Below are 25,705 nucleotides of genomic sequence, written 5' to 3' on the forward strand. Positions count from 1 at the left end.
GGTAGCAGGAGGATCAAGTGAATAACTGCGAGCTTTGGAGAGCTCAGCTCCTTAGATTCTCTGGAATCTGTGGAAATAGGAGCACCTATAAAAAATTATATTTCATAATAAAATAAATTTTTGAACATACTTACCCGCTGGTTATATAAAAATAACTTTAGTCTCTGACGTCTGGCAGAAATTAAAAAACTCGTAAAAACCTCCCACTTGGACTGATAAACCTTGATGGTAGAAGTCTTCCTTGCTCTAGCGATAGCCCTAGCTGCCTCCTTCGAAAATCCTCTAGCTCTTGCGAGTTTTTTGATAGTCTGAAGGCAGTCAGACGTAGAGCTTGGAGGTTTAGATGGTTCCTTGCCAAGTGAGGTTGTTTGAGAAGATCTATTCTCAATGGCAGGCTTCTTGGAACGTCCACCATCCATTCCAGTACCTCTGTGAACCACCCTCTTGACGGCCAGAAGGGAGCCACTAAAGTCAACCTGGTTCCCTCGTGAGACACGAACTTTTGTAACACCTTGTACAGTACTTTGAATGGTGGAACATGTACACATCCAGGTGAGACCAATCCATCAGGAACGAGTCTATGTGTCGCTTTGAGGTCCGGAACTGGTGAGTAATATGTCTCCAGCCTTTTCGTTTTTGAGGTCACGAACAGGTTTATGAATGGACGACCCCAAATCTGCCAAAGTTTCTTGCATACATCCAGATGCAACGTCCACTCTGTGGGTAGAACTGTATGAATCTTATAAACAAGGTTACCTTTCTTTCTTTTGCCCACACGAGAAGAGTCCTTGCTATCTCGTAAAGTGACCTCGAGTGAGTCCCGCCTTGTTTGGCTATGTATGCCAATGCTGTGGTGTTGTCGGCATTGACTTGCACTACCTTGTTTAACACTAACTCCTCGAAACCTTTGAGAGCCAACAGGACTGCCAACAGCTCCTTTTTGATTGATGTGGAGGCTCCCCTGTTCCCTTGTCCACAGACCTGAGATCTCTGACTTTCCCAGTGTTGCTCTCCACCCCGAGTCCGAGGCGTTGGAAAACAACACAAGGTCTGGGCTCTTTTGCTCCAACGAGAGACCTTCCTGAAGTCTGCTTAGGTTGTTCCACCACTGGAGGCACTTTCTTATCGGTTCCATAAGGGGAATGCTTTCCATATCGAGGCTGTCCTCTTTGTTACAATGGAAATTGAGATGGAATTGAGGAGGCCGTAGGTTTAGTCTTCCCAGAGAAACAAACTGTTCTAGTGAAGAGAGGGTTCCCAGGAGACTCATCCACTCTCTTACTGAACAGACGTTTTTCTTTAGAAAAGCACAAAGTTTTAGGAGAGCTAGCTGTATCCTTGAAGGTGACGGAAAAGCCTGAAAAGCCACACTCCGAATCTCCATCCCTAAAAAGAGAATCTTTTGGGATGGAATCAATTGGGACTTCTCTGAATTCACAAGAAGCCCTAGCTCTTCTGACAGACTCAATGTCAGACGCAGATCCTCCAGACAGCGATTGAAAGAGGGAGCTCTTAGGAGCCAATCGTCCAGGTACAAGGAGGCTCTGATGCCTCTTGAATGGAGCATACTCACCACATTCAACATGATCTTCATGAAGACTAGAGGGGCGGTGCTGAGGCCGAAACACAAGGTCCGAAACTGGAAGACCTCCTTCCTGTACATGAACCTCAGGTAACGCTTGAAACTTGGATGGATCGGGACATGAAAGTAAGCGTCCTGGAGGTCTAACGAGACCATCCAGTCGCCCTTTCTTACTGCTGCAAGCACAGTCTTCCGAGTCTCCATAGAGAACTTTGTCTTCTGAACGTAGTCGTTGAGGATACTTACGTCCAGGACTGGTCTCCATCCTCCCCGAGTTCTTGGGAACCAGAAATAAGCGGTTGTAAAACCCTGGTGATCTCAAGTCTCGCACCCTCTCTATTGCCTTCTTTTCTAGCAAGAGATACATTTTAAGGTGCATAGCCTGCCTCTTTGACTCCTCCTTGTATCTGGGAGAGAGATCCACAGGGTCCAAAACTAACGGAGGTTTCATAATGAACGGGATCTTGTAACCCTCCTTTAAAACACGAATGGAACAAGGGTCCGCTCCCCTTCTCTCCCAGGCTTGCCAGAAGTTGTTTAGCCTGGACTCCACTGCTGTCTGAAGGCGAAAGCAGTCAGACTCTGCTTCGGCCAGATCTAGAACCTCTCCTTCTAGACCTTCTCCCATTGGGTCTGAAGCCACCCCTACCGACGGACTTTCCACGAAATGGCTGTGATACGTGAGGAAAGGAAGTATCTTCCTTCGGTCTACGGCTGGTGAAGGAAGTTGGAAAAACCTTCCTTGCCGTCTTGGAGACTAAGTCGTGAGTAGCCTTCTGGGTCAAGGTGGCAGCAACCTCTTTAACTAGCTCCTGAGGGAACAGAGAAGGAGAAAGCGGTGCAAACAGCAATTCCGACCTCTGGAATGGAGTGACCCCCATAGAAAGAAAAGAGCACATAGTTGCTCTTTTCTTAATGACCCCGGCTGTGAACAGGGCTGCTAACTCATTCGAGCCATCTCTAACTGCTTTATCCATACACGACATTACATGTATAAAGTTACCAGTGTCAGGATCCTTCAGTGCAGAAACTTTCTTCCCCAAGGCTCCCAGAGTCCAATCAAGAAAGTTGAACACTTCGAATGCTCTGTAGATACCTTTGAGGAGATGATCAAACTCAGACATCGACCATAAGATCTTAGTCCTTCTCATGGCCAAACGACGAGGAGTGTCTACTAGGCTTGAGAAGTCGCCCTGGGCAGAGGCAGGAACTCCCAAGCCGAGAACTTCTCTCTCCTACCATACACTAGACTTGGAAGCCTGACTTTTTAGATTGCATCCAACCACCCATTAACTTTAATGCTCTCTTTGAAAAATGAGAGAGTATCATCTTAGTAAAATGCGATGTTCTCGCTGCTTTTCCTCAGGTAAACTCCGCGGGGGTAGCCCCCTATGGCTGCGGGGGCATATAAAAATTAGAATAGCGCCAACGTTATCCCTGCGTGTCGTAAGAGGCGACTAAAAGGGACGGGACGAGGGGGCTGGGAACCCCCTCTCCTGTATCTACATCCTGTGAGACAGCAACAAAGAGATGGAGCTGGGGGGAGAGTGACTGCTCCCCGCACTCTAGTTTTGGGGTGTTTGAATGTTCGTGGATGTAGTACGATAGAGAGTAAAAGATGTGAAATTGGAAGTATGTTTAGGAATAGAAGGATGGATGTATTGGCTTTGTGTGAGACGAAGATAAAAGGAAAGGGTGAAGTGATGTTTGGTGTAATGTCTGGTAGTGTCTGGGATTGAAAGGGGAAGAGCGAGAGAGGGTGTGGCTTTATTGCCGAGTGAATGGATGACAGGTAAATTAGTGGAATGGAAGGAGATATCATCTAGGTTAATGTGGGTAAGGGTTAGGTTGGGTAGGGAATGTTGGGCGTTTGTCAGTGCGTATGGGCCAGGTAGTGAGAAAAATGAAGAAGAGCGGAATGAGTTCTGTAATTAATTAACTAGGTGTGTAGATGGACTGGGTAGAAGGAATTATGTAGTTGTCATGGGTGATTTAAATGCTAGAGTGGGCGCTGGAGAGGTAGAAGGTGTCATTGGGAAGTATGGCGTACCAGGTGAAAATGAGAATGGTGAGAGCCTGGTGGATGTGTGTGTTGAGCAAGAGATGGTGATAAGTAATAGCTTTTTCAAAAATAAAGATAAAAATAAGTATACATGGGTAAGAGTGGCAAATGGAAGAGTGGTAGAAAGGGCATTAATGGATTATGTGTTGATAACTAAAAGAATGTTTGGAAGATTGAAAGACGTGCACGTGTTTAGGGGTATGGCTAACGGTATGTTTGATCATTTTTTGGTGAAAGGAAAATTAGTTGTAGCAAAAGAGTGGGGGTATAGAGTAGGTGAATGTAAAAGGGAGCTAGTGAGGGTTGAAGAGCTAAATTATAAAACCAGGGGTAAAAAGTAAATATCAGGAAAGGTTGAAAATGACATATGACGAAGTGAAAGTAAGAGAAACTGGCAATTTAGAGAAGGAGTGGAAGTTAGTAAAAGAAAATTTTGTTGGGATTGCAAGTGATGTGTGTGGCAAGAAGGTTGTTGGAGGCAGCATGAGGAAGGGCAGTGAATGGTGGAATGAAGGAGTGAAGGTAAAAGTGGAAGAGAAAAAGAGGGCTTTTGAAGAATGGCTGCAGAGTAATAGTGTAGAGAAATATGAAAAATCCAAAGAGAAAAATGTGGAAGTAAAGCGCAAGATACGTGAGGCAAAGAGGGCAGCTGACCTGAGGTGTGGTCAGGGATTGGGTCATTCATATGAAGAGAATAAGTAGTTTTAGAAAGAAGTGAAGAGAGTAAGGAAGGCTGGCTCAAGAATTGAAGAGACAGTGAAAGATGGAAATGGGAGGTTGTTAAAAGGAGAGGAGGCAAGGAAAAGATGGGCGGAATATTTTGAAAGTTTACTGAATGTTGAGGATAATAGGGAGGCAGATATAATTGCTGTTGCAGGTGTTGAGGTGCCAGTGATGGGAGATGAGAATGAGAGAGAGATTACAATAGATGAAGTGAGGAGAGCACTAGATGAAACGAGAGTAGGAAAAGCGTCTGGTATGGATGGTGTGAGAGCTGAGATGTTGAAGGAAGGGGGCGTGACTGTACTTGAATGGTTGGTGAGATTGTTTAATATGTGTTTTATGTTGTCAATGGTACCAGTAGATTGGGTTTGTGCATGTATTGTACCACTATATAAGGGTAAGGGAGATGTGCATGAGTGTTGTAATTCAAGAGGTATTAGTTTGTTAAGCGTAGTTGGAAAAGTGTATGGTAGAGTAATGATTAATAGGATCAAGGATAAAACAGAGAATGCAATCTTAGAAATAAAGGGTGGTCTTAGAAGAGGTAGGGGTTGTATGAATCAGATTTTTACAATAAGGCAGATATGCGAGAAATATTTAGCAAAAGGTAAGGAGGTGTATGTTGCGTTTATCGATCTGGAGAAAGCATATGATAGAGTTGATAGGGAAGCAATGTGGAATGTGATGAGGTTATATGGAGTTGGTGGAAAGTTGTTGCAAGCAGTGAAAAGTTTCTACAAAGGTAGTAAAGCATGTGTTAGGATAGGAAATGAAGTGAGTGATTGGTTTCCGATGAGAGTGGGGCTGAGACAGGGATGTGTGATGTCACCGTGGTTGTTTAACTTGTATGTTGATGGAGTGGTGAGAGAGGTGAATGCTCGAGTGCTTGGACGAGGATTAAAACTGGTAGACGAGAATGACCATGAATGGGAGGTAAATCAGTTGTTGTTTGCAGATGATACTGTACTGGTTGCAGACACAGAAGAGAAGCTTGGCCGATTAGTGACAGAATTTGGAAGGGTGTGTGAGAGAAGGAAGTTGAGAGTTAATGTGGGTAAGAGTAAGGTTATGAGATGTACGAGAAGGGAAGGTGGTGCAAGGTTGAATGTCATGTTGAATGGAGAGTTACTTGAGGAAGTGGATCAGTTTAAGTACTTGGGGTCTGTTGTTGCAGCAAATGGTGGAGTGGAAGCAGATGTACGTCAGAGAGTGAATGAAGGTTGCAAAGTGTTGGGGGCAGTTAAGGGAGTAGTAAAAAATAGAGGGTTGGGCATGAATGTAAAAAGAGTTCTATATGAGAAAGTGATTGTACCAACTGTGATGTATGGATCGGAGTTGTGGGGAATGAAAGTGACGGAGACACAGAAATTGAATGTGTTTGAGATGAAGTGTCTAAGGAGTATGGCTGGTGTATCTCGAGTAGATAGGGTTAGGAACAAAGTGGTGAGAGTGAGAACGGGTGTAAGAAATGAGTTAGCAGCTAGAGTGGATATGAATATGTTGAGGTGGTTTGGCCATGTTGAGAGAATGGAAAATGGCTGTCTGCTAAAGAAGGTGATGAATGCAAGAGTTGATGGGAGAAGTACAAGAGGAAGGCCAAGGTTTGGGTGGATGGATGGAGTGAGGAAAGCTCTGGGTGATAGGAGGATAGATGTGAGAGAGGCAAGAGCGCGTGCTAGAAATAGGAATGAATGGCGAGCGATTGTGACGCAGTTCCGGTAGGCCCTGCTGCTGCCTCCGATGCCTTAGATGACCGCGGAGGTAGCAGCAGTAGGGGATTCAGCATTATGAAGCTTCATCTGTGGTGGATAATGTGGGAGGGGGGGCTGTAGCACCCTAGCAGTACCAGCCAAACTCGGTTGAGTCCCCTGTTTAGGCTGGAGGAACGTAGAGAGTAGAGGTCCCCTTTTTTGTTTTTTTTTTCATTTGTTGATGTCGGCTACCCCCCAAAATTGGGGGAAGTGCCTTGGTATATGTATGTATGTATGTGTAAACTCCGAAGGAGGTGAACATGGGGCTACGGGAGCAAAATGATCCGGAAATAACTCCCTAAAGACCAACATAATCTTTTTAAGGTCGACAGAGTGTTGAGGTGTCTTATTCTCTTCTTCTTCAAAGACAATGTCCAAGAGTTCATCCGGGGAAAATTGATCATCCGGTTCTTCCTCCGAAAGAACTCCAACCGCCATAGCAGCATCTTGTTCAGAAAGCTGTCGCTCGCGAACATGAGAATCGGTACTGCGGTGCGCACGATCAAAACGTTCGGGATGGCTGACGTCCACATGACGTTCGCTAATCTTGCGCTCGACGTCACGTCCGACTGCATGTCGAACAGCATCAGACTGACGTTGGACGTCACGGTTTGCTTGACGTTCGACGTCACATGCCTGTCGCTCGACCTCACGTTTAGCTTGACGCTCGGCGTCACGCTTAGTTGCCTGGCGATTGTCGACGCGCTTGGAAGGTTGACGCTCGACGTCACGCTTGGTAGCTTGACGTTTGGTATTAAGAAAAGCAGGAACTCGATGAGATACAGAAGCCTTATCACGCTGTTCAACGTTGTGTTTGCTAGTTGGCCGCCTGTGCGACAACACATCATCACGCGTGACAAGACTAGACGTCTTACGACGCTTAGAGTCAAGAAGCGAAGAATCCCTGTGATCAGAATCTTGACGAACCACATTTTTGCCAACAGCAGACTGATAAGACTCCATAAAGGATGAGAGCTGCTGCTTCATTACTTGCAGCATAGTCCAATTAGGATCATCATGCGGTAACACAGGTGAAGAAACTTCAATCGAGAACTCGCTTTCCTCATCGCTTACGTAACGCGCCAAGTTTTCAGAAGACGGAAACCAGTCTGACGGAAGCGGCGGTGCATGTACCGTAACACCAGACTCAGGAACAAGATCCGTATCCGTCTGAACTAAACCTTTGTCAACTTCTGACATCCTATCAGGACGTTTCGTAGGAGAACCTTCGACAGACGAAAGAAAACGTTCTGGACTGTCCCAATGGCTACAGCCAGGCTTTTGCGGCGACGGATCGCGACGCTGAGCCACTACATCCGCTTTCCTCTTAACCCTTTTACCCTCAGGCTATTTGGAACTTTCCAACCCTTAACCCCCAGGCGTTTTTTATTTTTCAAGCACATTTTGCAATATATATTAAAAAAAAAATGTAAATAGCAATTTTTTGCAAGGACGTACCAGTACAGTACGTCCATAGGGGTAGAGGGATGAGTTTTGTGAAACGTACCAGTACGTCCACTGGGGGGGGGTAAAAGGGTTAAGAGGTCTGGAAGCATGACGTCAGCCCTTGCTGTGCGTAGCGTCATTCGAAGTTCAAGATAACAAACTAACCTCACCTTTCCCATGGTGAGGGTGAGCGTCCTGCGATGCGACAACAGGTACGCTCGAGGGGACGTCTGCACGAGCGATAATGCCTCTCGTTCTCTTTCGCCGATTGACATTCCTTCTCCCTTGGGGCAGGGAGCTTGGAAGGGGTCTCAGGCTAGGTGAACGACAGGCTCGAGCAGATGCACCCTCCACATCACTGAACACATTATAGTAATTGCACTTTTTACACTAACACTTTTTAACTGGTTAATGTCGGACATGAGGTGGTTTCTGTCTGCAGCAAGAGATTCTACCCTTACTCCAAGGGCTTGAATTGCGGTCATCATATCTTTAAGTGTAGGTTCAGATGAAACAGTATTTGGATCTGAAACTACCACTACAGGGGAAGGATTAGGTTCAATGATACAGGAAGTGGATAATTCTCTAGACCGAGAAGAACTATGCCTAACTCTGTCTCTCTCTAATTTACGAGAGTAGCGGTCAAAAGCCAGCCACTCACTCTCAGACAATGAAACACATTCTTCACATCGATCCCCCAATTCACAAATTTTACCTCTACGTTTAGAACAAATTGAATGGGGATCTCAAGCGGGCAGGAAGCCGAGTCTTACACCCTTTCACACACTTCCTATATGAAGGAGAAGGGTCGACCATATTGAAAAGTTAAACAGAGATCAAAAACAAGCAAAGGTCAAAATAATCCAAATCAATAAGTATTCAAAAGAATCTGAAAGCAAAATCCAACAAGCGAAAGCCAATAACTAAAAATAATGTACATCACCAAGATAACTGTCCAAAATCCAAGGTAGTTAGCGAGTGAATTCCAAACGATGTTGCCAGCAATGGCGGCAGAGAAGATCTGGAGAAGTATGGAATGGTTCTGTATATCTCCCGTGAGGGCGCTAGTGTACACCTGGCTACTCTATCTGCGATTGCCGCGAGTTTTTGAATTTCTGACGGACGTCAGAGACTAAAGCTATTTTCATAAAACCAGAGGGTAAGTTTAATATTTAAAATGACAAATTTCTAAGGCTAAAGAGTACAGTACAGTGTTTTGGGCAATAGACAGTTAAAAAATTTATTGCAGAGCCCTGACTTTTGCTTTGGGTTCTAGGGAGCATTCATTTCATCATCACCCTTGTCCGTCCTATGTTTTTCGTGCCGACCAAGCACAAGTATCTCCTAAAAAATTAATATGATCCAGCAATATCTAACACTCCCCTTCAAACAGGCTGCCAATCCAAGAGCCTGTGGTCAAACAATGTGCCAGGACAATCTAATACGTACCTACCAGCCCTGATGAACCAGAATGGTCTGGTGACAGGTTGTACTGGAAAATAAATTGGGATTACCACTCGCCAACAGCGTGTGATCATGATCAACTCTCCAGTACAAAACTTGCCACAGGTGCCTTGACCTTGACAAGTGTGCTAACCTGTATCTCACACTACCTCGCAAGACAGAGCGCGTGAATGCAACACATAATTGGGCTGAGAGTGCGAGCAGATGTTGCGCCACTTTTAACCCAACTAGGTGAGCTAGGTGGCAAGCTTACTAGACGAGTCAGCAGAGGCGACTGCGCGAGATGGAAATTCATGTTGTCTCCGACAAGTCACCTAGCCACTAACAAATAACCTGCTTGTGAGGGTGTTTGCCAAAGGTGCACAGATAAAAGAGGATCTTCTGCTGTCAAAGGTGTTAGCCCAATTCCCTTTCGTCCAGTGTCAGTCTCCATCCTTGGACCGAGGAGACAGGGGAAGGCAATAAAGTTGGGGTCTCCAAGTCACCGGCAAAGGATGACAAACCAAAGGCTAGGAGGGCACTTGAAGTGACTGCTATGCAAATGCGTCTAAGTGCAACTACTACATCGGCACCCTGACTGTTAAGAGCCCTTGGGAGGTAAATTAGTTTCTTATAATTGTTGTATTGTGTAAGATTCATTTACCTTTTTCTCACTAACTAACCCTTTCTGCACTTTGGGCTGTACTTGCCAGAATAAAAAGGTATTAGAAGTTTTACTCAGGCCGGACAGGTGAGGGAATCCAACCGATATTAAGTAGTTGAAAAGTATGGGACTGGTAGCGAACAAGAGAGCCATCTGTCACAGACAACAACTCGAGCAAAGAGCTGTGACTTGCAAATGTTTAATAATATCATACCGCTCTCCTAAGAACGTGCAGACCTCTAGTAATCAATTTAGTCTAGCTCTCTGAGAAAGCAAACTAGATAAAATGAGCTACTGAAGAGCTAGAAATGGCTAAATAAATCAGTGATTACAAGCACTGGAGGAAACATTCTGATTGTTTGAATCGTTAGTTATGTGGAAACGTTCTAAAGGTGCTGCCCATAACAATGTTCTTCCACCGTCGTGAAAAAAGCCATTGAGCCCGTGTATGAGCCTAAACCACAATGGAGCTCAGTGATGATGATATAGACGATCCTCCTTTCCTTGCAGAATTGTAAGACATTTTTCAGTTTTTCATTTGCACAGGTCAGTTACTATTCTAATGTGAAATATAAATTACTTTATTAAATAACTTTGAATTTAAATAAAAATAAATAGACACCTAGCCTGTAAAAATTTTAAAAATTTTTCTTATGCAAGTTTCATCAATTTAGTGTACTGTATGTAATTTCTTCCTTTTACATAATCATAACTTTCATTTAGTGGTACATACATACATACATATACAGTGAAAGAGATATTGCATCTAGAACGGTAGGTACATAGATGATCTGTATGTACTGTACTTTTATACTTATCCAACTTATTACAGATACTGTACTATACATTACTAAGGAATGTATTTTTTTCAACAGCCGTGGAAATAATATAAGTAATTCCTGTATATACTGTGCAGTTACAATTTCTACAGTAAAAGTGTGATAAGCAAAAGAGACAATGCCTCAAAAGTTGTATCATGCTTCACGATATGTCATTGCATAGAACTTCGTACGAAAATGGTTAGAGGTGTTTGTACTGTTACTTTTTCTTTTTATTTTCATTGTTTGTGTATCATTGTTAATGCAGTATTAAATGTCCAGGTAATGTTATACTGTATTAACTAATGTACAGTACTATATAGGAAATACTGTACTTTACAGTAGTAATGCAGATAAAGGGTACGTGTACAGTGAGTTGAACAGTGAGAGTCGGCCTGCTGAAAACAACGATAACTTACGAGTATTACCTTAGCTAATTAAGCTGTACTGTAGTATTAGTACTGTACACATATTAAATTATTACACACAACAGTATCAGCTAATGTTGTTAGATAGGAACAATAGTGTTTTGTTGTTATTACATGTTCGTATAAGAGTGGTGATGGCTCGTGTTGTGTGATGTCTTACTGACATACGTTACTGTACATTTGTGTACAGTTACTGAAGTGTGTTCATACAGTAATATGCTTATACTGTTAAAGAAACCACATAAAAACAATATAGTACAGTACAGGAGGTTACCTTGTGTGTTAGTCGACTGTGTGTATGACTTGACATACCCTAGGGCAGGAAGCATTTGCGGATACTCTATTTTCGCCGCTGTCTGGTACTTTACCCCGGTGAATAAGAAAGGCTGGCTGCACTTCAGCAGTATCTACCTTCTCTACAAGCCCTCTTAAGCAGCGATCATAAATATTTAAACTTTTAAAGGAAGGCTAGCTATTAAAGGTTACATCTTTTGAGAAAAAATGCAGGTAGTATACATGAGGCCACCAGTAACGTAACATCTCTATACTTTACACTGTCATCAACAACAGTACAAATATTATTTTACCCTCTTCTCAAGAAGATGGAATTTGTTCGATAATAAAGACATTCTATTAAATTTTCATGAAAAGGAACCCATGGATGATAAAATTCTTTGTAAATGAAGGTCTGTAAGAGATTTAGATAGCAGTGAGGAACTGGACACAAGACAGAAAAAAAGGTCGAATGTATCACTTACTCTGTGGGACATAACAGGTAAAATCATCATGGCAATTAAACCCTTTTTTAATACAAATACAATTCATTATCACATTCAAGTAAGGTTCCTTACTTTGACTTTCCATACTGTCACAAAATTCAAATACTGTAACAGGAAATATTATTTATGCAAAAGAAATCTATACTCAAACTAAATGATGCTATCCTACCATCAAATACATTACCGAACATACTACAGTATTAATTGAATAGAAAGAACTTCTAACATACCTGTGGTGTTTCCTCGGTCGTTTCAGGGTCTGGGCCATAGTGAAATTCTCTATGAAGTTTCCCACTGTACAAATCAGCTAAGAAAGCCTTTAGCTTGCCAGGAACATATGCCTGACTGTAGTCTGCATTAAAAAAAATGACAATGACAATAGTCAAAGCACTGCTAGCAGAATTGTATAAGTAATAAAACTGCCTATTAACTACTCAGTTGGTTAATTAAATTAAATAGATGGTTTAACCAAATCACAAAACTTAACATTTCAATTCTCTTATTAGGTCATCAGGATATACATCTATGAAAAACTAAAACTTATTTTACTGAATTAATTAGTATAGCAAAATCTTTTATATTTGAATTATTGAAGATTCTAAAAAAAAAAATATTCTCATATCATGCCTCTTATTATTAAAGGAATAAAAAATATTTCATTTGATTAATATAATAAAAACTTATATTTGATAAAGAAGATTTCAGAAAAAAAATCACTTTAAAGGGATTTCTGACTCTTAAGCATTATTTGATAAAGATTCCAAGTTTATTTTGTTCTTTGTAGACTAGACAAGAATCATGAAGGTAGGCCATTATATTATCGAACGTTAAACTGGAATGAATGCCCATGCCCAAATCTATGAACAAAAACATATATTCTGCATTTATTACATTAATGAATTCAATATCAATATTGGCAAATTAGCTGCTTTAACTTGTCAACATCCAATTTATCACCCCACAGAAATTGCAATTTAGTCAACTAATGTGGACCTGACTTTTCTATCTATATCTTCACTTCCTTTAATGTCTCATTAGCAGGAATCAGACATAGTTCAATATTTATAGTATACCTGCTTCATCTAATTTAATGAAGAACAATAAAGGTAGTGGTCAACTTACGACCTATGCCCCTTACAACTTCAACTTTACGACCATTTTTTCACAGTGTTGACGTCACAAGTATGTCGGAAATATTTCCTTGAAAATAATCAATTTTCTTGTATAAAAATGAACTTATTTACATTGGTATGGTAGTGTCTGACACGTTCATGTCATATGCCTGGTGACATTATATTACTGGCAGAAAGCGAGCAGGCAAGAGAGTGATTTCCTTCCAATTACGCTAACGATTAGTATTAGTACTTCCATTATAAAACTATTAAGTAACGATACAAAGTATTCTGTGGGTTCGTCTTGATTATTTCGAGTACTACTTAAAGTAGTGTTAATTTGACTCTACGCTAGTTTCATTTCATCTCTGATAATATATAAATACTAAATTTATCAAATGAGAAGTACACTACTAGGACAAATATTTTCTTCGAAGAAATATATTTTCTTTTACATCATAAAAATTAAATACTTTAGCTTGGTAAATCAGTATTTTCTTTCATTTCCTGCAAGAAAAAAGAAAAGGGTTTTACATATTCGCAAGTAATGTCCTGTGGTGTCATATTTCTGGCGGAAGGCGCGCAGGCCAACTGAATAATAACGCGTAAAATTATTCTCATCTTTGAAACACTCAGTAATGATATCAAGTGTTTCAGAGGTCTGTATCAACTAATCATATAAAAGAAAGAAAGAAAGAAAGAAAGAAAGAAAGAGAGAGAGAGAGAGAGAGGGAGAGAGAGAGAGAGAGAGAGAGAGAGAGAGAGAGAGAGAGAGAGAGAGAGAGAGAGAGAGAGAGAGAGAGAGAGAGAGAGAGAGAGAGAGAATTTCAAATAAGTTAAAAAGATTATGTAAACAACGCTCTGTGTTATTCGTACTGCATGTGCCCATAATCACAATTCGGTAGCAAGACCTTGAGATCAGCTGATGCCTACCAAAAGTAAAACAAAAGTAATTGATGATTATTGAAATGCTCCCAAAATTGAAAAATAGAATACAAATATGCTTTAATAAACCACAATTGAACAATAATATCTAATGAAATATGAAGGCTTAATAATAAACTAAAAATTAAATACTGTATGAAGCTTTAAAAAATGAACTACCCGTACGTGCGCACACAACACACAAGCACAGAGAGAGAGAGAGAGAGAGAGAGAGAGAGAGAGAGAGAGAGAGAGAGAGAGAGAGAGAGAGAGGGAGGGAGGGAGGGAGAGAGAGAGAGAGAGAGAGAGAGAGAGAGAGAGAGAGAGAGAGAGAGAGAGAGAAAGAATTTGTATAACTATTAATAATGGCTATAAACAAACTGTATGAAAACTATGATATCCTTTAACATATTGGTGCTGATGTAATATTCATCATGAAGATATTTTCTTTAATTTAAGAAATATAAAACATACGTCTTATTATTTGTATGCACGCAATCTCTCGATATGGTAGCAGGACCTTTACACCAGGTGATCACAACCAAAGGTAAACAAAATATATTAGGTAATTGTCGATTGTTAAAATGCTTCCGATATTGAAAAATAAAATGCAAAATGCTTTAATAGAGCATATGATATCCTATGAAACAAGAAAATGAAATAATGATATAGTGTACAGTAAGAAAATATTGATAAAATATGCCTTAGATGATTGGCGAATCATGACGCAGCATAATAAATCTATGGAACTTCACTTTTTAAGATCGACATATGTCCAGATCGACACAACGCATCTTTCACTCCTTATCTCGGCCGTAAGTCAAAGACTACCTACACATGACATTGGTCATTTTTTGGACAGATGATATTTCATGCCTCAATGGGAAAGCTAAGCTTGCTCACAAAATATGTGGGGTTTGGCATATAAATAGCCAAGTTCAAGATTATCAAGAGTACTTTTCTATTATGATAATAGCCAGACTTAAGAGATTCATTGAAATACAAGGAATAAACAGAATTTAATTGACTGGTTGCTATAAAAAAATGACTCCCTTGTGAATACTATTATATATACTGTATACAAGATTAAAACTACTTATTCGAACCAACCTGGGAAGAGGTACATGTGCCTGAAAGAATCAATGGCAATGAGTGGGAGATCCTTCTTGGATTTGCCAAGGTGATGCAAAGGATGTGCAAACTGAATCCCATCAGCAGTCAAAAAGTTCACATTCTCTGCAAGAATAAATTTGGGATAGATAAGTATAGCAAAATACATAGCACATTAATTTAACAATACAAAGTAAATGGCAGCATAGAAATTTGTATTCCATTAAGGTTCCAAATTTTTGACAAGCTGCTACTATATGAAAAACCTTAACTCAAAATGACTATCACTAAAAGTATCAACATCTGAAAATTTATTAGAATTTTCAAGTTACACATAATCCAGAATTACAATAAATACAGTATTACCACAGGTTAAAGTACTGATAAGTGACCTACCATATTGATTATAAAATCATAAATACCGTTAAGTTATTTAACCCTGGATAGGTACGGTCCTCGGACACCCCTTTAAGGGTATACTCGGACGCGAACGACCCCGACGCCAAAAAAAATTCTTGAAAATTCAGTTTTTGCAGTAACCTCCTTTTTTCTTTTGCCAAAAAAAACTTCAATGAATGCTTAAAACAACTGTATAGATAAATACTACTCATCTGCAGAAAAACTATTTATTATAAATATTTTAAAAAATTAAGTAGAAAAAAAAAAAGACCTGACATAAAAATTCATAAAAAAAAAGTTTATACATATATACACAAATCCTTTTAGGAATTGATTCTTGAATGTTTAGGACACATCTTGATGTATTTTGGATGAAGTCAGACCCATGGAGGTGAAGATCTGAAATGAGAAAAAAGGGTAACTTTTTTTGGCCAAAAAAATTTGTCCAAATTTCATGAATTTTTTTGGGTACCCAAATGAAATAGGAAGTGGCTAATTTTTTTAGGGAATAAACATATGTTATCCTAAAATAGAAATATGTAAAAAAATCTTCATTATTTTGTAAATTACATTTATATCAGGGGCCATATCTAAAGGTAATTTTTTGAGTACTTAGAAATTCCGTAAAAAAATACATATATTTAATATATAATATGATATTTATGCAGGTAAAAATATACCAAAATATCACAAATTCTATAGGGAACAAGAATATATATAGATAGGGCAGCTTACGCTTCGGATATGTCCACAAAATGGCCGCCAACCACACTGACTCAGACTCCCTAATCTGCCACTTGAAATGTAGGAAGGGTATGTCAATTTCAAGGTGTTATTTACTAATCTAATTATTATTGGATATGCATAAAAATTGTATGGTGGGTTGCTGGATAATTGTCGATTATTTTACGAATATAAAATTAAAATTCTGACCCAAAAAATTTTTTTTGAAGGGAAATAAAATCGAAAAATAAAATGTAAAACAATATTTTAGCTAAAAAAATTTGATGATATTCAATCAAAAAAAAAGTAAACAAAATTTTCCGACAAATAAACATCTAGAGGAATCATTACTCTGTGATAGTTCCTTAGTACGTAGTAATTTTGAAAGAATTGGGAAAAAACGAAAAAATGGCAATCACCGGAAAATCGAACACATACCTATATATACGCCATATCTGGCTAAAAAAAAGATAGGCATGGGTAGCCAGATCATCTAGAAACACTTTCCAACACTATAAAAATATAAGTTTTGCGACACTACTTGCCAATTCCTTACGGTAACATGACTAAGCAAAAAAATGCAAAACAAATAAAAAGGGGCACTCGTGGAAAAATGGCCATTCTAATATACGGCATTTCAGAAAAAAAAAATTTCAGCCACGTGCTAGGCAAACCATCAAGGCACATTTTCCGACAAATAAACATATAAATGAAATATTACTCTGTGATAGTTCCTTAGTACGTAGTAATTTTGAAAGAAATGGGAAAAAACGAAAAAATGGCAATCACAGGAAAATCGAACACATACTTATATATACGCCATATCTGGCTAAAAAAAAAATAGGCATGGGTAGCCAGATCATCTAAAAACACTTTCCAACACTATAAAAATATAAGTTTTGCGACACTACTTGCCAATTCCTTACGGTAACATGACTAAGCAAAAAAATGCAAAACAAATAATAAGGGGCACTCGCGGAAAAATGCCCAACATTCTAATATACGGCATCTCAGATAAAAAAAAAGACATGCACGTGTTAGCCCAACCATCAAGGCACACTTTCTAACACATAAACATGAAAAAAAATCAATAATATACGGCAATTCCTTACTACGTAGTAAATTTTTACAAATATTGAAAAAAAAACAGAAATTGGCAACCGCAGTTAAATACCCAATATACCAATAACTACGTCGTATCTGACAAAAACAAAATCACGCATGGGTAGCCAGATCATCTAGACACACTTTCCAACACTAAAAAAGCAAAAGTTTTACGACACTATTTCGCAATATCTTACGGAAAAATGACTTGGCAAAAAAATGAAAAAAAAGGAAAAAGGGACACTCGCGGTAAAATGCCCGACATTCTAATATACGACATCTCAGATAAAAAAAAAGACATGCACGTGTTAGCCCAACCATCAAGGCACACTTTCTAACACATAAACATGAAAAAAAAATGAATAATATACGGCAATTCCTTACTACGTAGTAATTTTTACAAATATTGAAAAAAAAACAGAAATTGGTAACCGCAGTTAAATACCCAATATACCAATAACTACGTCGTATCTGACAAAAACAAAGTCATGCATGGGTAGCCAGATCATCTAGACACACTTTCCAACACTAAACAAGCAAAAGTTTTACGACACTATTTGGCAATATCTTACGGAAAAATGACTTGGCAAAAAAATGAAAAAAAATGAGAAAGGGGCACTCGCGGTAAAATGGTCCTCGTGGTGATGAACGACATTTTAACTAAAAAAAAAAACATGCACATGGTAGCCAAACAATCCACCAAGACTTTCCACAACTGATAACCTATACAAGTTGCACCATTCTACGACAATTTCATAATACGTAATAACTTTGATAATTATGCAAACTACCCTAGAAGGGTAAACTCGGACGCGAACGACCCCGACACGTCTCAGAAATCGGGGAAGGAGTACAGCTACAGCAATGCACATCTGGACACTACTAGAGCGTGTAGGGGAGACACCTCCTGCAGGTCGATCACCCACAAATTCAGTCACGGGGGTGAGTCACGTGAGAAAAACCTGTTTTTTTTTGACGCTCGGGGTCGCAAACGACCCACCGTACCTATCCAGGGTTAACTGGAAGACGTTTCACAAATGAAAATATTCACAAAAGCATTTTATAGGTGTGATTAGCTATTACCAAGTAGCAAGAACCAAAAGTGAAACTTTTGGTGACACTTAATTTATAACAAAAGTCAATATAAAGATGAAAGATGAATATTTTTCATCGAATAAAGTGAAAAACTACAAATTCTAAAAACAATTTATTCTTTCCCTAGCTATATACAAACTTAAGTCATTTTAACAAACGTCCCGCCTCAACTACACCACAAGCTTTTGACCGGAATAGAGTGAAGCCTACCAGCAGCCACACATGACACTGCCCAGCAGTGGGGTTGCTAAGTAGCCAATCTTGGTGCAACAGAGCCATCTTCCTTTCTCAAGGACCTAAGATCTTTTGTCACATCATAAGGAAAGGGGCACCGAGTTCCTGAAGGTCAAGTCTTTGCAAAGGACTATAGTTCACGAGACTCGTTGTGTCTTGGAGCATGATGGATTACCTCAGGACAGCTAATAAGTCGGTAATCAGGGGAATAATGGCCTTGAGCAAAAAAACAAATCATTACCTAATTTTCCATATTTCAGAGATCTAAACCCCAAATTCTTAGCTTCTGCTCATTTAGTGAGGAGCTTCAGGATGTGAATACTGTACCTAGTTGTTCCTACACACATAGAAATCTTTGTTCTTTACGTAAGAGAAAGGATTTAGTGTAAACTGGTTTAGCCACAAAAACTTTTAAGCGAGGTACCAATGACCCTCCGCTAGTTAGTGGGGAATAGCGAGGCCCACCCGCTCTCACATTCACCCAACAATTGAGCTTTTGATTTAGCTACAGTTGAGTGAAGATGTGCATGTCTCTCTCTCTCTCCCGGATATAGAAATGGAACCTCTCATGGTCGTGTTCCATTGTCAGCTTTGGCGTACAATCCTCAACTTCTGTGAGGAGTTGGGGATTCAACCAAATCTACAAAAGTCCAGTCTCGTCCTCCAACAGTCTATCAGATATTTAGGCATGGAAGAAGTCATCTTTGCAGGTTGACCTGCTTAAAAGGGCTAGTTCCTTTGAGGTAGTTGAGGAGGAGTCATCACCAGTGCCGCAGCTCTCCTGAAGCCTCCCCTTAGCAGGGAGGATAGGGATATAGCAAATATACATCATACAATGTACCGTATTATCAGGTTACACAAGGGATATGGTTATTATCTGAAGATGATCCTGCTGATGAAGGAGGCAGCTTTGCAGTCTCACAGGTGCTATTCCTCAAAAGAGGGGAAGATGAAGGAAGATGCCAGTCATTTTACCATTCATCCCAGACTAATTCAGGGTATCGTGTGCCCTCGACCATCTGTCACTTGTCCTACAAGAGGACTGAGACATCAAACCGCATATTATGCAGCTACCACAGTACACATGGAGAAGGCAATCAGGTTCCTGTGGGTTACAAAGGTTGTCTGACACTTCCAAACACCCGCCTGAAGAACCTGCGCCACAGAGTAGTTCTTCTTTAATGTTAAGGACGTACTGATGCCCCTAACATCATGAGCTTGGGGTCTATAACTGATCAGAACTGTCATCCAACTGGCCACCCACTCCCTAGCATGTAACCATAAGAGCTCAAGGTAGGTCAAGGTCATCAGTTACGTCACTTGCAGGGACTTGAAAACCTGGGAGGGAGACTGCACTCCTCCTGTCTTGCCGAGGATGGTACCGAACCAAAAATGCCCTTCCGAGGATCTGGGACCTCAAGGTCCAATTCTTGGGAAGGGTCTTTGTGTCCTTCCTATCTTGGGGTTGGACTGAAAAGGTGGCAAGGAGTGATATTATCAATTTCCTTGTGACCTCTGTCGGTCGTCAAATCTTCGAAGATAGAGAGGAACTTGCAGCTAACTCTGAGGGAGGAGTGGAAGGTTTGGTCTGAACAAACTCCATCAGCGAAAGTCATAGTTGTTGACTAACAGAATCGCTCATGGAACTCTCGAGCCCTTGCTAGTTCTCAGATGCAGTGTCCCATGGGAGATGCGTTGGTTGCCGTTGCCCTCTTCTCTTCTTGTAGAAATTGACTGGTAAAATGCCCAATCTCTCCCACTCAGGATCAAAATCTGTCTTGGTGATTTTAGAATCCATGTATCACTGATACTGGAAAACCGCTGTTGAGGAGGAGAAAGGCGGGAGGTATGCAAAACGGGAGACTGCTTGGCGACAGAGCTCCTACGCCTAGGGTCACTAATCGTCCAAGGGGAATGATATCTTGAGTTGGATACAAGTACCGGAATGGGTCCTACAAGTGGAAGTGGGGCTGGTCCAGAGAGTGCCTGATTGACCACCCGAACCACCTACGAAAACCAAGAAGTGTACTTCATGAACGAAGGAACACCTGCTGAGGCACTATGAAAGTGGGCATGCTTTTTGCCTGCTCTGGGTGAACCTCCAGTTGAAGAACACGCAACAGGTGTTTGTTAATAAGAAACCCATCTGCGCTATGGCTAGCCTACACGCATCACCGAAGTGGTGCAAGCAAGCGTGTAAAAACTACCGAGGTAGGATGTATAGGTGAGCGCTCGCGAACAGGTGCTCGTGGGCGAGCTACCTTAGTAGCAGGATCAACAGAGTGCGCATGCACTACCGCGGTAGAGCAAGCTAGTGATCTAGGTAGGTACTTGTGCTACTGAGGTAACATTAGATCGAGAACATGTAAGCGATGCTGAAGCAGTGCAAGGCAGGAACTCGATACGTGCGACCGAGGTACCTACCCACCTTGCTAATGCTCGGTGGTTGGGTGTGCAACACTGCACAAGACTCTCACTAACCTAGGGTCTACTTGCCGGTGCTCCTGAGCAATGTGGGACCCAGAACGATCACTCGTTAGTGCTCCCACAGAAGGTTGACAAGTTGCCGTATGCGGCCCTACGGGAGAAGACAAGCTCGTATGGTGGTGAGTAAGGGAAGGATACTTTCCCCGTTTGCTGGCAAACAGTAGCCTGAGGTGCAGGACCCGAAGGACCCGGCCTCACAAAATGCCAAACATCTTCTTGGCGAGGGGTAGGATCTGCAAACAGTCTTTGTACCCCATTATTGTCTCGCTCCGATGAGCTGGAACAAGGCCAGGATGAATCCAGTACACATTTCCTCACCTCCCAAGGGGGAGACCACTCAGGTGAGGATGCCCTCACTTGCAAAGAAGAGAGGTGCTCAACACCGGGCAGTGAAACTAAGGGCTTCATACGCTGCGGACTCTCAAGACGCTGAGCAAACTCAGTCTGAGGGTGGGTAACCGCAATTGGCAAGCTTTGAAGACTGACGGTAATAAGCTTCAGGGTCTGCCTCGAAAGGCTCGCCCAACTGGTCACTTCAAGTAGCACCAGAATGCAACTGCCCTCATTCATATGCCAAAGCTGCATGAACCTATGGTGCTGCAGCTGGGGACACGAGAAACTCTGGACGGTCGACAACCCAAAATCTCTGAGGGGAAGATAGTGGTCAACCCATGGAGAGGCAGATGTGTGCTCTCACTGTGCCCCAAAATGAAGCACCTCAAACAGTCATTCCTTTGTGGGGGAACTAGAGATTCCCAGGAAAGACCAGAGCTGACTCATAGCGTCGGTGGACAGAGACTACCCTCCAGCAGGGGGAACCGCTGCTTCACTAGAGGAAGCGCAGTGCAATCAGCAACAGAGGATCGTCCAGGAGTCAATTGGCCACCACTCTTACTCGACTGTCCTCTAGAGGAGTACGAACGAGCAGAGTCAACAGTGAAGGAACGAGACGCCGGAGTAAGAAGTCAGGATTTCTTGGACTTCGAGGAAGACCCTGAAGGTGAAAGAATCCCTTATGGGCCTCTTCTTCCGATGCCTACCGAACTGCACTCACAGGGAGGATGGCCACTCCCTACAAGGAGGCCCTTACTAACAGGCATGACACCTTCAAACAGGGCAAAGGGGATGGGGATCCCCCGCCATGGCCGACATAAAGGTAACACAAGGGAGGTCCTCCATGCAAGGACAAATCTGTATTAAAGCAATCCCAAAAACAAGCATACCAGGAAAGAAATATATATAAAAGTAACAGCCAGTTTAAATACCGTATATTTCGGCTTATACGGCGATCTTTATATAAGACGAGGTACAAAATTAGAGCAAATCTTTATGAATTTATCTCATATCGGTAGTATAAGATGACTGCTCAATCATAAAACCATCTGTGTATAGCCCAGGCTAGCTTTGGCAACACCTGGTATCTTATGAAATATAGGTTATGTAAAGATGATGATATTACTTACTGTATCCTTCTATATTCAAAATAAATGAAATAACAAAGCAAATCTTATTTTCCAAGAACATACTTCACCTAGCCTGCATTGTTTTGTTTACGATTATCAGCTGCTTTCATACAAAATGCCCGTTCCTCCTCTTTTTTCTTCTTCTTCTTTTACCGATTCTTCTTCTTTCTCAAAACAACCGCCAACAATACGATATTTACAGCTAAAAATAATAATTTTTAAATAAATAAATATCATGATATCCTATATGTTATTACTATCGTAATTAACTCTAGCATTAAAATTATCGAAAGGTTAGCGAGAGAAAAAGTTGCTAACAACGCAACCAATACTCGATGTTTACATTTTGTCAGCTGTGCTCGTATAGTTAAAAGTTGGTATCTGATATGGAATTATTCCTCGAATTTATTATTTATGCCACTTTTGTAGATATGCCAATAATATATACGGTAAAAATGGTTTTATTACTTTTATTATACATTTACATCTTAATGTAAATAATTTCATGAGTGTCGGTGGTATTCGCACTTCAACCTAGGCTAGCCTACTGATAAACCTGACATAGAATTCAAAGTGTGAGTTTTATAACGGTAGTATAAGACGATCCCACATTTTTAATGGTTAAATTTTGGAATATAGGGTCGTCTTATAAGCGGAAATATACGGTAGGTTAACAGGGGAGAGCCAAAATCAAAAGTAACGTCATATCACTGGTGAGTGTGAGAGCCGAGTACTTGATCTACCACCCACTAATTAGCAGCAGAGTTGTTTACCTCATTAAAAGTCTTATGGCTAGCTCAGCTTTGCTAAGTAATATTCTCATATAAAGAGCAAAAGGTTTGTAGGAAATGTCGGAACAACTAAGATACTAACAATTTACTGAAAACTGACTAGATAAAACTTACGCTTTTGATCTACTAATTCTTGCTGAACCAGACTTGTATACTTCTTGATACTTTCAGTATCATCTGGACTATGGAAGAGAATCAAAAATGGTAATCCCTCCTCAGTTAGTTCCTCTGCATTCTAAAATAAAAGAAAAAAAGAATTAATACTGCAAAAATTTTTAACTATACACTCACCTGATGTACATATAATTTTCTCAATAATCCCATTTTCTTTCATTTCAATAGAATTAGGCCTCTAGTACAATGCCAGGACAATCTAGAAGTGAATGGCAATAAACTCAGTTTGAGAATGTTGTACTTGCTTTTGTTTTCCCATCTCCAAAGAAAAATCTAATTTCATAGCCTCTTAACACTTCTAGTCAGTGGAGAGTCTCAAAACATATCTTATATTCAAAATGCTGTCTGATTCTATGAAACTCTCCTGATATTCATATATCTGACTCCCACACTCTGATGGAGATGGGTCAGTTAAGGAAAAGTAGAAGAAAATTTAAATCCTAAAGTAATAAACTTATTTAATGCCTAAGGGTTAGTTACTAGTCTAATACCACAGTATAAAAAATAAAACTAGTCTGATAAAATCAATTCGCCAAATTGTTCCTAGATACACTTTTACATCTAATTACAGTAGAATAGCGCAGTAATAGACTAATAGGGGGAAAGGTGTGTTCGGTAACGTTATTAGTCCGTTGTATCCGCAAAAAGTTTCCCAAAGCATAATATCAAGCAAAATTATACTACATTCTATAGGCTATAGCCATACCATATATGCCAGACATGTGGGTAACATCAAACAAGCAGCTGAGATTAACATACTCAAGACTTAAAGTTTTATGATTATACCCTTCAGTGCTAGCACAAACCTCAGAGAGAATACATGTTTGAGTTTGACCTCTGAATATTCACTCACTTTCATGTCTGCTTTTCTTCGTTTCAGCAAGAATTTCATCATGCCAAAGAGGAAAAGATAATCTCAACATTTCGCTAACATAAGGTAGAAAATTTGCTCTAATGAGAGTTCAGATGTGGGTAATATCGGCGATATTAGCACAGTTAGTGAAGGAAAGAGATGACGAAGGAGCGACCGTCTCTCCTAAAGCAGCCAGATATGGAGCAAAGGGATCTTCATTTATGATTAAATTATGATAAATATCTTTTTTTGGGTTTATAACATAAAAAAAGAACATAAAATTCATAATAATCATGATTTATCAATATTGTCTTCGTAAAAATTCAAAGAAAACTTTTCAATGCCCGTATCTCAAAACTACTTATTGACATTCAAATTCTATCTTCTCCCTTAGTTTTAAAGATATGCCAAAGAGAAAAAGACAATTTCAACATTTCGCTAACATAAGGAAGAAGAAAATTTGCTCTAATAAGAGTTCAGAAGTGGGTAATATAGACGATATTAGCAGAGTTAGTAAAGGAGAGAGATAATGAAGGAGCAACCGTCTTACCTAAAGAAGCAAGATATTGAGCAAAGGGATCTTCATTTATGATTAAACTATGATAAATAACAAAGGAACATAAAATTAATAATAAATCACAAATTTCAAGTAATTTGTATTTTTCCTAACAGTACTTACCTCGAACTACTTTCTTAGGAGTATCTGGGATCTCCTCCTAACCGACCTCAGGTGGAGTGATACGCGCCGAGGCTAACCCCGGGTCAGAGAGCATGCGTGCTCAGGTCTCGATCTCCATTAAGTTCTTGATAGCTTAGGTATCTATGAAGTCCAGCAAGGCACTCGGGGTAGGATGGGCGGGCCATTACCCGAAAGAAGTTCGAGGTAAGTACTGTTAGGAATAATACAAATTACTTAAAATTTGTGATTTGTTCCAACACGGAGTACTTACCTCGAACTACTTTCTTAGGAGACTTATACCTTAGAAGGTGGGAGTGTCCTTCAGGACCCAGAGACCATGACGAGTATAGAAGAGGAACCTCGGTAGGAGACTAGGTTCTGCTGACCTCAAGGAAAACACGAGAAAATAGGAAAAACTACGCAAAAAAACCATCTTAGTGTCTAAGTAACTCAGTTCTGCAAGAATCCTAGGAGACATGTCCTACCACTGATAGTGTATCCTATGGCAGTTTCAGGGGGCTACCAGAGTCATTTCCGGTAAGGGAATAGGGGAAGGAAGAACAAGGGGGCTCCGGAAGGAACCTGTGTCTCTTGGACTTACTACCCGCAATTACCACTGGGGCTACACCTTTAAACCGCTTGGAGCGCGGAAATGACGGGGCCGAGCGAGAACCCGTCCAGGGACTTTCTCGAGTAGTCCTTCAAGTAGTGAGCCGTAAAGGTCGACTGGCTAGACCAAGTACCTGCCCTCAGGATTTGGCCCACTGCCATGTTTTTCTCAAACGCCAATGAAGTATTTAGACCCCTAATGTCGTGGGGTCTGGACTTTCCTGGAAGGGGGACCCCTGCACTACTGTAGGG

Source organism: Palaemon carinicauda, chromosome 1 (genome assembly GCF_036898095.1).
Source record: "Palaemon carinicauda isolate YSFRI2023 chromosome 1, ASM3689809v2, whole genome shotgun sequence".
Lineage (NCBI taxonomy): Eukaryota > Metazoa > Arthropoda > Malacostraca > Decapoda > Palaemonidae > Palaemon > Palaemon carinicauda.